We start from the raw sequence: 15,441 nt of genomic DNA, 5'->3' as shown, positions 1-15,441 counted from the left end.
TTCCACTCCAAATACAAAAAATGTTGTCATTGTAACTGACAAGTTATTTGGGTAGATGCACAGCAAGTTGGTGAAATTTTAGGCGTTTTAATTAAGTTTAGGTGCTACTCAAGTGACGTCTGGTGTCCCACGACGTTGAAATATAACCATGGACTGTAGGATCAGTGGGTCACTGGTCCCATCCTTGGGTGCACACTGTAATTCCTCTATAATTCACAGAGGTTCCACACTTAGTTCATTGTAAATTGTTCATATTTATTTTTTTCATAAACATGTTTAGTATGGTAAGTTATTCCATTTTCAACATATTGGCTTTATGGTTAGCGCCAATCCAATGCATTTCGGGGCTATGTACTGCCCCTTTATCAGGGAAAAGGTACTGTAACAAAGTTAGAGGGAAAAGGTGTAAATAGTGATAGGTATAGAACGTCATGGGTACGTGGTGTTGGGAAAACACTAGGGAGTGTGGGGGGAGGGGGTGGTGTGTATCAATTGTAGGATCACCTTAACGAACTCTTGTCTGCCCGTGTTAAAAACAAAAACAAAACCATGCTTTCATTATGGCTTACGTATGCTGAGGATATTCGAGTTGTGGCGATATGCTGAAAAAGCAAAGGGCGCGTTTCGTAAGTCTTCGTTTAAATTAATAAAAAGCCATCATGCTGTAGTGGTTCATGCGGTCCACTAACCTGGTTAGAAAGGAGGTTGGGCTTCAATGCTCATCCGCTCGTAACGCCGGTCAGGACGCGAAGTGTTTCCTGCCGCGTTTGGTCAGTTACGTGTGTGACGATCACGTGGGTGATAGACAATGAAAACAGACTCACGTGTGTAGTCTGGCTTCGGAAACTGTGATAGACAATTAGGATTAACCAAGTGAAATTGGAATTAGGGTTTCATGCAGTGCCCGAAAATGTCAAGTATAATGTTAATATAGCGGGTGTGGTAAATAATGAAAGTAGAATACAGGTGAGTATTAACTATCTAATCGTCCCCCGTTGACTTGCAACTAAAGGTCTGAAAATTCAATTTTCTTACTGTCAATTTGGCTTGTGAATTTCAAATTGAATATGTTGTTATTTAAACAATTGACAAACTCGATGACTTCTATTTCACTTCCACTCCAAATACAAAAAATGTTGTCATTGTAACTGACCCACATAACTACATGTTCCAAAAATTGGTCCAGGTTGCTCACGACCTGCTCCTCCCACCAGCCAAGGTAAAGACCTGCATAACTGGTGGCAAAGCAGGTCCCTATCGCAGTGCCCACTATTTGCCTGTAGATCTTACTGTCAAATGTGAAATAGTTCTGGGTGAGGCATGTACTCATCATGTCTATTAGCATCTCTGTGTGGACTAAGTAGGAGCGAGATCTGTTACGTAGTAAACGACGACATGCTATCAAACCTTGCTCATGAGGGATGCACGTATAAAGACTATTTACGTCTAGACACATCAACAAATTATCTTCACTCCATACTACATCCTGGATCTTTCTTAAAAAGTCCCCGGTATTTTCACATACAATGGGAGACTCTGCACCATCGACTTATAGATTCCCTAAGTTACCTGCCCTTTACTTACTTCCTAAAATCAATAAGGACAGTCTTAATTCCCCAGGAAGACCTATTGTCTCCTCGAAGGGGAATTGCATGGAGAACATGTCCAGATATGTTGACTTTTTATGCAGCCCCTGGTGTGGTTTTATGGAGAGGAAGCTGACCCGCATGCCACCTTTCAGAAAAGAACACAGGATTGTACCCAGGAGAAATTTGAGAATGGGAAGGGCAAGGGATGCCTGCAGAATATTTCATTCTGCTTGTTTGCTATAAGCATTCAAGCACTCACATGGAGAGTGAGATTGCATGAGGCAAGTTCATGGCACTGATTTATGTTTTGCACATTTTTGCTCACATGATTATAAAACATTATGAACTGCAGTATATAAAAACCTGAAAACGATTTTGAAAGAATGCATTCAAAGGAAATACTTTTAAAAGTTTGAAAATGTGCTAATCAGAAACACATACAGTAATTGGTGGACTACAACCAATCCGGTAGTCTGACCTATGCTAAATAAGCATGTGACCCCTGTTTGATGAATGCCTACCTGTGACCAAGGCTTGAGTGAAAGCTGAAATGGATAAGGAGTGTATACATGTACCAAGGGCCCACAGGCTCGAAACGCGTTGTGCTGTTGTTGCCTCACCTGCACATTAAAATCTTCTGAAGCTAGATCCTATGGTCCGTTTCTCCTTTTGCTTCGCCGATCTGGATGATTGGAAGTGGCGTGTGGCGTCTTCGTTTATATATATATATATATATATATATATATATATATATATATATATATATATATATATATATATATATATATATACATATATATATATATATATATATATATATATATATATATATATATATATATGTATATATATATATATATATATCCACTCCCAGGCTCCCTTCCACACAGGAACCACTCGGACACTTCAGGTGCTGTTGAAATATTTATTCAGCAAGGGAAAAACGACGCGTTTCGGGGATTAGCCCTTGATCACGCTCGTGTATACTACTGTCCACCATGTTTAAATACAATACGTGAAATGCGTAAAAAACAATATACACCTCATGTGACTAACAGAGGCAACAGTGGCGGCCATCTTGTAGTGTGCCAGTTTGCATACAATATATACACTTGATCAGTACACATGCAGTTTCTTAATCAGCGCCACAAAATTCATGATTGATTGCACATAAGAAACACATTAAAATGTTCTGATATGATTATATCATGTTCTCATTTCATTCATTAACAGAACTTGCAGAATGTACAAACTGTATATTTGGGATTCCCTATGATTGTAACAGTTACGACATATGTTACCAGCGATGTTATCGCAGACTTCATACCGCCTCATATGCTGTCTCAATTGTATAACTTTATTGAGATAAAGGCGGTTCTTTGTCATGCCCAAGAGGGCGGGATTGTCATTTGAAAAGAGCCCAAGTGGGCAAATATGTACCATACATCCCTGTTTGTTGTCTCAATTGTATAACTTTATTGAGATAAAACGTGGTTCTTTGTCATGCCCAAGTGGGCGGAATTGTCATTTGAGTAGAGCCCAAGTGGGCAAATATGTACCATACATCCCTGTTTATTCAGTCCATATATACAAGTTCATTCAGTTATAGTTCATTTTGTGTAATTCATTATGTCATCTCCAGGTCGTCAGTTGCCAAAATTTCAGTGCTCAAACATCTAAAATAAAAACATGATTAAAATTACATTCAGCAAAACTGTATACAGATAAAACCATATTATTCATGTAAATGAATTGGCAATTCTTCGCTAATATTCAAACCTTTGGGTACAAGACTTTCCAAGTCAATAATGTAGGGAGAGTTCACGGTTCCCCCCTCTGACTCCCAAATTGACACAGTCAATCACCACCATTTGCACTTGATTTTCATCGCTGTAATGGTTTTCAGCGAAGTGGCGGGACACCGGATACTGACTGTTCTAGTTTTTAATAGCCCGCAGATGTTCTAACACGCGTTTTTTTGCTTCATGTTTGGTACTACCAATGTACCATTTCTGGCATGGGCATATTAAAACAGACACACAGTATGTGGTGTTGCAGGTGAGATTCTTTCTGATTGTAAATTCCCTGTTGGAATTAGGTACTTTCAGAATATCACAGTCTTTGCTATTTTTACAATCTTTGCATTTTTTACAGCATTTAAAGCCAACTGGCCTTAAGGTGTCATGAGCTGTCAATGACCGGACATGGTTGTGACTCAATTCGTCCCTCAGTGATCTACTTTTCTTAAATGTAATTTGTGGATTACTGCTTAGATCCTTACTGAGGTGGCTATCAGTTAATAACACATGCCAGTGTTTTTTAAAAATATGTCGCAAAGCATTTGCCTGTCCGTAAAACGTGGTGATGAATCTGATACATTCATCTTCTTTGTTTTGCAATTTGGGGTATAGTAGGTCATTCCTAGTTTTTAGTTCTACCCTTTCTACAGCTTCTTTAATGACCTTCTTACTATATCCTCTTTCAAGAAACCTTTGACACATGGTCTCTTGTTCACTTTGAAAGGAAGTCTCAGTGCTACAATTTCTTTTTGCACAGAGTAATTACCCGCAGGGGATACTGCATACTAAATTAAAGGGATGACTGCTATTTGCATTTAGTATGCTATTCCCGGCAGTATTCTTCCGGAATAGCTTGGTAGTCAGTTTGTCATTTTTTACTTCTAAGAGGACATCTAAGAATTCTATGGAATTCCCACTGATATGACTTGTGAACTGTAGATTTAAGTCGTTCACATTGAGTTTATAAACAAAAGATTTAACTGAGTCCTCTAGACCGCACCAGAGGACTCAGTTTTCTTTTCATTTGGACCGTGACCAAGCCTTACGGTGAAATGTGTCGGCTTTTGTAACCGTTGTTGCTAAATAAACACATTTGAAGCATCCCAGAGTGTTCCGACCCTTTCTGAACCTGGAAGGTTTACAGGAAGCTTGCTGCCATATTGACAAAAAAAGCCAGTTTTTTTGGAAGGGACCGCCTTACCGGTATCGAGTGGTAACACATATATATATATCTATCAAACTTTGATTGTTGATGTTATTCCATCATATGATTTGGAGTATGAATTTTAGCATAGAGTGGAATGGAGAATAACATTTGTACTACTTGTGAACATAAAGAAACATCCTTTTAAGCATGCATTTACACATTTGTATGTTAATACAATGAGCATTTGGTAAAGGTTAGACGTTATGCCCACTTAGGCTTGATTGCCTTCAATGACAGGTTACAGCTATCCTTTTCTTTGAATATTGTGCTCTAAAGATGTTTGTGTCTATTTGCGTTCTATTGCGTGAATATTCCTTGTTGTAATTGGAATAATACTCTTCATTCAGCTAAAAATGGTTATGTAACCATTTTCTAATTTATCTCCTTTTCTAAATGCAAATGAATTTTGTTTGTATTATGGAATTACACATGACGGACGTTATTATCAGTCTGTTGTTCAGTTCGATAGTTTTATGGGTCAGGTGATGAGTCACGTGACACTAATGCACTTTAAATGTTGTTTGTCATTTGTAAACTTTATTCGTGACCAAGCCTGCTGGGTCAGGCGAAACGCGTTGAAAAGCGGCGTGAAAATAAAATAAAGAAGTTTCACCACATTGGATGTCGTCTCCTCTCCATATTTTCGTGTTGAGGTTGAGTTTGGAATATATATATATATATATATATATATATATATATATATATATATATATATATATATATATATATATATATATATATATATATATATATATATATATATATATATATATATATATATATATATATATATATATATGTCTTTATATTCATGATTTTATGAAATATATGAAGGCCCCTTTGAACATTAAGTTATTAGAAATTTTAGCAATTATTAGAAATTTTAGCAATTGGCGTTATTGATGGAATGGAATTGTTTGATATAATTTTTTAACAATTATTGAGAATTTTAAGTAGGTATTTACCGTAGTAGCTACTTTTATGTAAAAGAAATGTATTTGAAAAATGTTCGCCTTTTCCGTCAAAATAAGAACTGTTCTTCGGTTTCTATGTTTCTTAGAAATAGGCACTTGTCACTTTAAAACACTGGTTGAGTAATAGGAAAAAAGAAAAAATTAGAGAAAAAAATGGTAAAAAAAACTGCTCAATTGACAGAGCATGACATGTGATCAAGGCCCGTGACAGGCTGACATGAGTCATGGCTGTAGAGGTCTTCGAGCAATAAAATATTCTTGTTGCACAACGTTGTGGAGTACTTACGTTGACGGACTGCTTCATAAAGAACTCGGAGTACTGGGTTTTCGAAATAGCCACCCTACCTGCACGAACGCCTCAACCAATCGTAGAGGGGCGAACTCTTTAAAGATGTGGACATTGACGAATACTACACTTTGTGGCATTTGAAAAAGTCGTTCTTGGCGAAACGCGTCATGCCTGTGGTGTTCCAGTTAAAGCAAGTACAGTGCTCCTAGTACCCGTGTGGACTCAATTCCTTTCAGCTGGAGGGAATATGGTTCTGGATAGTACTGTGCAGTCACAGCACACATGAGCACCCCGCAAGTTGCCCGGCATTTCAGTGGCGAGAAAAGTTGGTTTTCCGCATGGATTGGGGTAATGCTGGACCGCCGCAGATCAAAGAACTGTACCCATGCCTGAATTGGACCGTGACTTCACGGAAGGATTACACTCACTGAAATGGGGATTCCGGGATGAAGCGCTGATTCTGCAGAGGGGTGAGGGTCCAGGACTGCTGTTTTGCCCATTCCACCTAACATTGCAGGAAGGGAGAGGAGGAAGCAGTCCCCGCCCACTTGGGGAGTACTTACGTTGACGGACTGCTTCCAGTTAAAGCAAGTGCAGTGCTCCTAGTACCCGCGTGGGCTTAATTCCTTTCGGCTGGAGGGAATATGGTTCTGGATATATATATATATATACACGGGTCTGCCTGCTTTTTGGATTGTACAGTTTAAGTGGAGCGGGATATGCCAATTATATTGTGCAGAGGAGTGGACAGCACATTTATCCCAATTTTGATTGTGCAAACGAGTGACTTTGACGGCGCCCACAGGGGTTAGCTAATGTCGCACTGCGAAGCCCAGAATGCATTGGGTGAAATTAACATGCTGATTGTTGAAAAAAAAGAGGGATTTCACTTGCAGCGCTTGCTTGTCGTCATCTTTACTCATGGCCCATGAAGAAGGGCGTTCCTGCCCGAAACGTGTAGGCCTAAGTTAAAGAGGTTGTGGCTGGAAACTTACCTGCAAAAAAGGAGTGATCCCGAGTGTGTCCTTCATCTGAAGAGGTAACTGTGGAACCATATATATATATATATATATATATATATATATATATATATATATATATATATATATATATATATATATATATATATATATATATATATATATATATATATATATATAATTATTATTTTTCCGTGAACAAAACAAAGGTTACAGATAAGTTATAGCTAGAAAAACGGTATTTATTCTTTCCATACAATCACACAAATCCTACAAACTACACAAACATTAAAATGTTTTATTAGTTATCATAGTTATAACTTTAATTTACAATTTACACACCACCAACTCATTACTATAAGTCACCCACCTCCGTACACAGTGTTACTTGCATTTTGACCTAACACATCACTTTGAAATTACTATACATCGCGCAGCATCATGGTCAGTGTTCTCACCTCACTCGTCACACTACATTAAATATACCTCACGCCTTCTCAATGCACTGGTTATACCCTTGCATTTGACAATACTTATACCATCTGAAATCACAGCTTTCATAACAGCACTTATGGCATCTCAAATTAGTTTATTTTTGCAGAACACAGTGCATGGTAAAGGCGTGAGTTATAGTTAAAGTAGTATGACGAGTGAGGTGAGAACACTATGTACTCTTATCAATTGAAGTGGTGTCCCATACATTAAGAGTGGAGGGCTGTTTCGTACAGTATTGAAAAGAGTTGTTTAGTGGAATACAAGTGTTTTATAAAAAGAGTGTATAGGCTTATATTGGACTGTAGAGTTAGACAGTGAAGTGTACGTGGATAGAGTAGTGTACAGTGCCATGAAGTACAATATAGTTTTATACAGGATAGTTCTAGAGAGGGGAGCAGAGTTTCGTATAGTGGAGCCACGTAGAGTGCAGTGGCATACACTGTAGTGGCATAAAGTAGAGTACCGTACAGTGGCGTACCAATAGTAATATAGCGTACATTGCAATACCGTACAATCTAATAGTGTACAGTGGAGTATAGAAGAGTGGGTTGGCAGAAAGTCGAATAGTGTACACTGGAGTATTGTAGAGTGGCGTGCCGTACACTGGTATAGCGTACAGTGTAGTGGAGTACAGTGGAGCGGCATACAGTGGATTAGAGCACAGTGGAGAATCGTACAGTGGCGTGGCGTAGACTGGAGAAGTGCCTGAAGAGTCACAGGCATTGACCTGTTGATGAAACATGTGTCGGCTGGCGTTGTTTTTCTCATGAACATCTTCACATAAACATCCCTTAAGAAAACCATTGGTGCCGACTATATCACTTTTCATAATTGTATTAACTTTTAAGTTTATATGTGTGCCCAGGATTTATTCATATTTTCACAGAACAAGGGAAAACCCAAAAGGAATAACACTAGGGTCCTTGGGCAGTAGTATATTTTACAGAACAGGGGACCCTAGTAATTTAGGGATCAACGGAATGATAGACATATACTAGATAGTATATATGACTACTGTCCAGCCGGACAGAGTTTTTTTATTTTTCAATTCTTCAGTTTAAGAGTGTAAATATAATATTTATACAAAAGTGGGCACAGCCTGTGACCCACAAAGGACAAGACAAAACATATGACAAAACAATTATGTAAAAGCGCACAAAAGCGGTCTGTACTGTTAATCTGTTTTACAGACTAAGATTAAATCGTAGCAACCCATTGTTTTACACAGTTGGTGAATTCCAGCAAACATATGGTGCAATAAGGTCGACGGCGTTTCGATGCAATTACCAAATACATGCATCATCATCAGGACAAAAACTTTTGTGTCAAGTTTGTCTTGAGAGTTTTTTTCAATATCATTACCCCTTATGAAGGCATAATAGCAATCCTGGGGGGTACTGTAATAGCGGAGAGCCGGGGGCTGTCTGTCAGTTTATGCCGAGGTGTGAGAGATTATGGTAATGTCTGCTCACATCGACTTCGCCGGTAATTTTATTAAGAATTGGAGGAATGGAGCGGTGCTCGTATTCTCGGCGAGTCTTTAATCCATAATAGGATTTGGTTCAGGCTAAGCTTGATAGCAGGACAGATGGATTCTGGCGGAAGAGATCCCCGCCAGAATCCATCTGTCCTGCTATCAAGCTTAGCCTGAACCAAATCCTATTATGGATTAAAGACTCGCCGAGAATACGAGCACCGCTCCATTCCTCCAATTCTTAATAAAATTACCGGCGAAGTCGATGTGAGCAGACATTACCATAATCTCTCACACCTCGGCATAAACTGACAGACAGCCCCCGGCTCTCCGCTATTACAGTACCCCCCAGGATTGCTATTATGCCTTCATAAGGGGTAATGATATTGAAAAAAACTCTCAAGACAAACTTGACACAAAAGTTTTTGTCCTGATGATGATGCATGTATTTGGTAATTGCATCGAAACGCCGTCGACCTTATTGCACCATATGTTTGCTGGAATTCACCAACTGTGTAAAACAATGGGTTGCTACGATTTAATCTTAGTCTGTAAAACAGATTAACAGTACAGACCGCTTTTGTGCGCTTTTACATAATTGTTTTGTCATATGTTTTGTCTTGTCCTTTGTGGGTCACAGGCTGTGCCCACTTTTGTATAAATATTATATTTACACTCTTAAACTGAAGAATTGAAAAATAAAAAAACTCTGTCCGGCTGGACAGTAGTCATATATACTATCTAGTATATGTCTATCATTCCGTTGATCCCTAAATTACTAGGGTCCCCTGTTCTGTAAAATATAATACAGGATTTATTCATGTCATTACGCATTGCCCATCAAGAAGGAGAAACTTTGAAACGTGTCGGCAAGGGGACTGCAAGGTCGGGAAGAAATTACACTTTCAACTCGTAAATAAAAGGTGTTACCTATCTGTTGTGGAGTGCGCCCCCCAGACAGGAGAAACTTTTGGAAACATCTTGTTTATACACGGGACACTGGAGTGCGAGTCTGTTTGTTCCTCGTGCAACCCTATCGAGAAACCTTTCGCCGATATATATATATATACATATTGTTTTTTCCTTTATATTGAATTCTTAACCGATATATTCACAACTGGGTACGTATTCTTCGCTTAATTCTTCCTAGTCTGTGGAGTCATTAGTGAGACTTCTGAAAGACTGAGAGGATGCCCATATTTCTTTTCTTCCTGTTTCCCCAAGCACCCTGTGTGGCCTCACAGTGCTTAAGACTTTGCTGGCTTTTTGGGTCCTGTACAAACTGCAGGTCGAGCAGCATATCTGGTTTGTAAACACTCCTTGTCGGCCCAGCAGTCACATGTATTCAAAGCAAATATACACATTGAATGACAATAAAAATGACAAAGGGGGCTAGTGCACAGCCCTGTTTTAGGTAGTTTTCAATTATAATTTTAGAATCGTTTCATGATGCCTAGCTCATAATAATACTCTAAGCCACTTTCAGTGTGCAAATCAATTAACGGTTTCAGAAAAACATTTCTGAATAGCTAGGCTGATAGCTTCCTCCACAAGACTGCAGGGTCTACCCTATCATAAGCGCCCCATAGATCAATAAGAGACACACGGGGCTTCGCTTTGCATCTTATATTTCGCTCAAGTATTATCTATCAAGCAAGAGCATTATCTGTTGTGCTGCACTTTGCACTAAAGATTCCCTGGTGTATTGAGAGCAGGCCATCCTCATGGATAGCTCAGTAGGACATTTGCAAATGGTTTACTGGCCTATCTAAAAGGTCAATTGGTCGATAACTGTGTGCTTGATTCCTTTGGCCCTTCTTACAAATATGAATTATTAAAGTTCCTGCCCACAATAGGGACATAGCGAAGGAGTTAAAACATGCAACTTGAAGAAAATCCACACCTAGTACCATGATAAGCATTGGTAAAGAGCAACTGGAATGCTATCTGTGTCGTGTACTTGTCTTTTGTAGATTCACATATTATAGGAGTTAATGCTTCCATCAATACATCCTAGTTAAAAGTAACTGGAGACATACTTATAAAGAACTTATTTTCATGAGCACATATTTAAAGAATGTAGGTCCATGATGGACTGCTGACCCCAGCAGGCCACCATCACTGTGATTTGAACAATTCCCAATGAGTCACAAACTGAGACCTACCTCATTAATATTAATGAGGTAGGTCTATGTGTGACCTACTGGGAATCGCAAAATGTGTCAAAGACACATTAGTGCAAGGTTTATTCCTTTATCAAATGGCAAATTGCAAAACATTCGCTATTTGAAATCGCAAAGCTAAACCTATGTACATCTGGCCCTTAGTTTCACAAAATCACATGTTCTGCGACCACAAATTTTCTGTTTCCACTCACTAAACCTATTTTTCAAGTCAGAAAGGTTTTCACAGCTCGAAACCTGGGTTTTGGAATCAGTTCCAAATTGCATTGAAGAGGCGGAGTGAATGGACACCCCCTCCTACCTGGGAGTCGCAGTGGTATGTATCAATGGTTTGTGACCTCAATTGTGGTCGCAAACCATTGATCAGTTGCCTAGACTTTCCTTTTTGTGAATTCTGTCGGATGACCTCAGAGGGTGCGAGCAGGCAGTGGCTGCTCCTCCCAATGTATTCACAAACAGCAATTTTGTTTTCTTACAACAGAACAGGTTCCTATAAAGAACACAGGCTGCTTTTAAAGAAAAGCTTTCCGTTTTGATGCATACAGAGGGATGGTGGTCTGCTGTTCCTTTCAGACCACCAGGCTAGTATTTCAAGCGAATCAAATAGCATCCTGCCTAATTAACATCGGATCTGTTACCGTAAATTCTTGGAAGGACCAAGGTTAATTAATTAATGTATTAATTAATAATAATAAGCAGTTTGTTCTGTGCTTCTTTGATTAGAGATTTTGAGATGTAACCTATTAGTACATAGTTCACACAGCAAAATCAAAGACAGGTCGTAAAAACAATCAGTGGGCAATTGTCTTAGTACATCGTGCCCATATATCTGAAAAGAGAGTCCCAAGTTTCTTCCTTTACAGATATTGACTTATTTAACTTACACGAGCAACAAAAGACCAAAACAGAGATCGCCTTAGGTTCTTGTTATTATGTCATTTGTCAAGCTTGAAAATTAACCCTGGCTAGAATTTTAACTTTCAGGCATTATTTCCTGTGGTCTTGTCTACTGCCAACTGTTAAAAATCAGCACACCTTAGGGGCGTGGCCTGCAGCCGAGAAAGATGGCCACACACTAGACGAGTGGCGCTAGCAGTTAGCAGTAGTTCAGCCGAAATCCGACATCATCGGTTCATGTGATGGCACCCAACGAAGGCGAAATACGTTGGGAATAGGTGCATGCCGGCGATTGCAAGGCGGCTCCCCGAGGGGCATCACATCGCAGAGATTCGGCAGCCAGGGCCGATTGGGCAGCGGGAACAAAATGGTGCTCACCAGCACAGAGCACGGTGCCTAATGGACTCTCTGCCCTGGAGGGGCTGTCAGCGTTGCCTAGGGCGCCTGCGGCTGAAGTCGGTAGTGGAGGCCGGTGGCAACATGAGTGCGATGGGGAGAGGGAAGTCGCAGCTGGTCCTGGCTGCGGCTCCATGATACTGGAGCTTGCGGCACCCACTGGGAGAGGCTAGGAGTTTGCGACAGCCTGAGGGCCTTTGAAGGTGAGAGGAGCGGCGAGGCGGTGCTGAGAGGGTGGAAGTTGGTGCTCCTCTCGGGCAGGGACCAGCGGAGTCGGCGGGGCCCGCCTTGCCACGACTTGGATCCCAGAAAGCCGTAAATGAACATTACAAAATAGTGCACAGTCTGAGGTGCGGACTGCTGAACGGCTGAGAAATGGCCGGAGTCACTAGGCGAGTGGCGCAAGTAGCCCCCGCAGCGCCCCAGCGGACCCTGGGAAAGCGGGGGTGAATCAGGGCAGATTGAGACTCCCATGTGCCTGGTATGCGGGGAACAGCGGGCCGCTGCTGGAACCAGGGCACTGAAAGACAGTGAGGAGAAGCACGAGTTGAGGCGGCATCTGTGGGGTCTACTTCCAGTCAAACACGAGCTACCCGGCCACAACAACTATAAGGGACCTGGATTGTGAAGGGCTTGGTTTAGCCCTGAGAGAGCCTCAGAAAGGGGATAAGTGAAGGTGCAGCGTCCAGCAGTAAATTGCCCAAGTGGGCCCGAGAGACAGTGAGGGCTGCCTAAGCGGGTGTCTGGCCCGCGCGCGGTGGCTGCCGGAGACTCAGTCCCACAGCACCTCCACCAGAGGGCCTTCCCATATAGCGCACAACAGCTCGACATACTTTTCCATGGGCCACAACAGACTGCAGGGACAGGGACAGTCAAACCACATTGACAAGTATATGGTGAACATGGCTAGAGAGGACTGCAACCAAGGAGGGAGCCAACACAGTAAAATGGGGGAAGACGGTCCTGACCCCTTGCTTAGAGACATCATGCCAGACATCAGAGAGCTATGTGGAACCCTGGAACCTAAGTTGGACTCGGTGATGGAGGAGGTTAATTTGCTTTGTGCCAATTTCAGAAAAATGTCCGACAAGGTGGAGGCAGCAGAGACGGGCATTGGTAGCCTAACGTCCAAGACAAAGAGACTAGAGGAACAAGTAGCAGTCCTAACAAGAAATCAAACCGACATTTACGCCAGGCTGGAGGACCAGGAGGGGCGGGCGAGGTACAATAATATCCGCATAGTGGGGGTCCCGGAAGGAGTGGAGGGACCATTCCTGGACCGGTTTGTGAAGGATTTGATTCTCAATCATCTTAAGCCGAAACCCCTGTCCAACTTCTTCACAGTGGAGAGGGCTCATCGTGCGTTAGGAGGGAGGCCTAAGCCTGGGGCCCCTCCACGCACCATCATTGCACGGATCTTGAATTATAGAGATCCTGATGCCATCCTGCAGGAGTTGCTGGTGTCTGGTGACCTGAGGCTCGAGAATGCCACAATTTGTTTTTTTCCCGATTTTACTCTTCCAAGTTCAGCGTCAGAGGAGGTCCTTTGAAGGGGTCAAACGGGCCCTCAGAGAACAAGGGGTGAATATATGACTGGGTTGCCGATGCACTCAAATCAACAGTAGACCAATTGTTATGTAACAATACAACAGTCAGTACAGAAACCAAAGTGACAAAAGTTTTTTTCTCAGAAACTCCAGTGGAAGGGTAGTTCGTGGAGTCCTTTAATGGATCAAACAGCCAGCCGACACGTGTTTCATCGCACTCGCGAATCCTCAGGGCTAGATGGCTGTGTCACGATCAGAAGGTCGCACAGCTGGTGACAATTCCGACCCAGCCGGGCCCGTGACCGTTGATGTGCAAGTAGCGGAGACAACAGGGTAGTGTTCTCTGTACACTGTTAGGAGTATCTAGGACTGTCGTGCCCGGAGATAATAGAATTGACGATTCAATAGTTAGGCAGTGTTGAACATAGTGCTGTTCTTAATAGGTATTCTTGTCAAAGGTATACGTCGGGTGCGACTTGATTGGATGACGGGGACGCCCCAGGCTTTGTATAAGCGGGAGCGGCGTATGGCGCGTCCTATCTCCGGGCTGTGTTCCTGTTTGGACACAAACAGGAACACAGCCCGGAGATAGGACGCGCCATTAAGAACAGTACTATGTTCAACACTGCCTAACTATTGAATCGTCAATTCTATTATCTCCGGTCACGACAGTCCTAGATACTCCTAACATACAGGCAGTGCACCCAGTAGCTTGACTGACCAAAAGCCTTACAGGATCCCTGGGTGAATATATGATGCTATACCTAGCGTGACTCAAGATCCTGGATGAAAGCAAAGCATACTCCTTCGACAAGCCTGAAGAGGCCAGCAACTGACTTGAGGGATGGAGGACAGTGGGGAAAAACGGAGGCTAGTGCAGGTCTGAACACCGCCAACTCAGGCGAGAGGTGATGAGTGCAGACGGATCGGCTCCGGGTGACCGGGAACGTGAACAGAGTACGTCCAAGTGACTGTGGAGATTGTAGTGACCTGAGGTGATCTCTGTCCTGGGTGAAGGGAAAATGGCATGGACATGGGGGCTCCGAGTTTGAGTAGGGACCTGGAGGGTTCAGCCTGATCACCATACTTTATGATACTGGAAGAGGCCGGCGTTGTGTTTCAGAGGCAATCCTATGGTTGGGACTACAGTATTGGCCGGGAGTGGGGGGAGGGGAGGGGGGCTCAGGGAGTTGGTAAAGGGTGGCCTTAGCACATCTATCTTAATGGGTATAACCTCCGGTAGCCATGTCTAAGTGTTTCTGTTGACTGCGGGCTTACGTTCCCTCTTCAAGTTGAATTTGGGTCTGATGGGGCGACAGGCACTCTGCAAGTTTTAAAGGTGGGAGGTTGGGGACCCACTGTGCCGGGAGGCATGGATGGGGAGTTGGTAGGGGGGTAGGGGATTTGGGGGGTGGTCTAGTGGGGTGGTATGTTTTGTTCAATGTAAATCTTGTTATTTGGCATGGTGGTATTGCTCTGATGGGACACAGTGGGACATGGATGATCCGAGGAGGTGGAGACCTCATGCAACTGATGGGTGAACAGGCACATGTTAAGATATGGACGTGGAATGTGAATGGGCTGGGGAACAAAATTAAGCAAACACTGGTG

This window comes from Lissotriton vulgaris, chromosome 7, assembly GCF_964263255.1.
Source record: "Lissotriton vulgaris chromosome 7, aLisVul1.2, whole genome shotgun sequence".
Lineage (NCBI taxonomy): Eukaryota > Metazoa > Chordata > Amphibia > Caudata > Salamandridae > Lissotriton > Lissotriton vulgaris.
The sequence above is the reverse complement of the archived record's forward strand: the minus strand, read 5'-3'. Positions refer to the sequence as shown.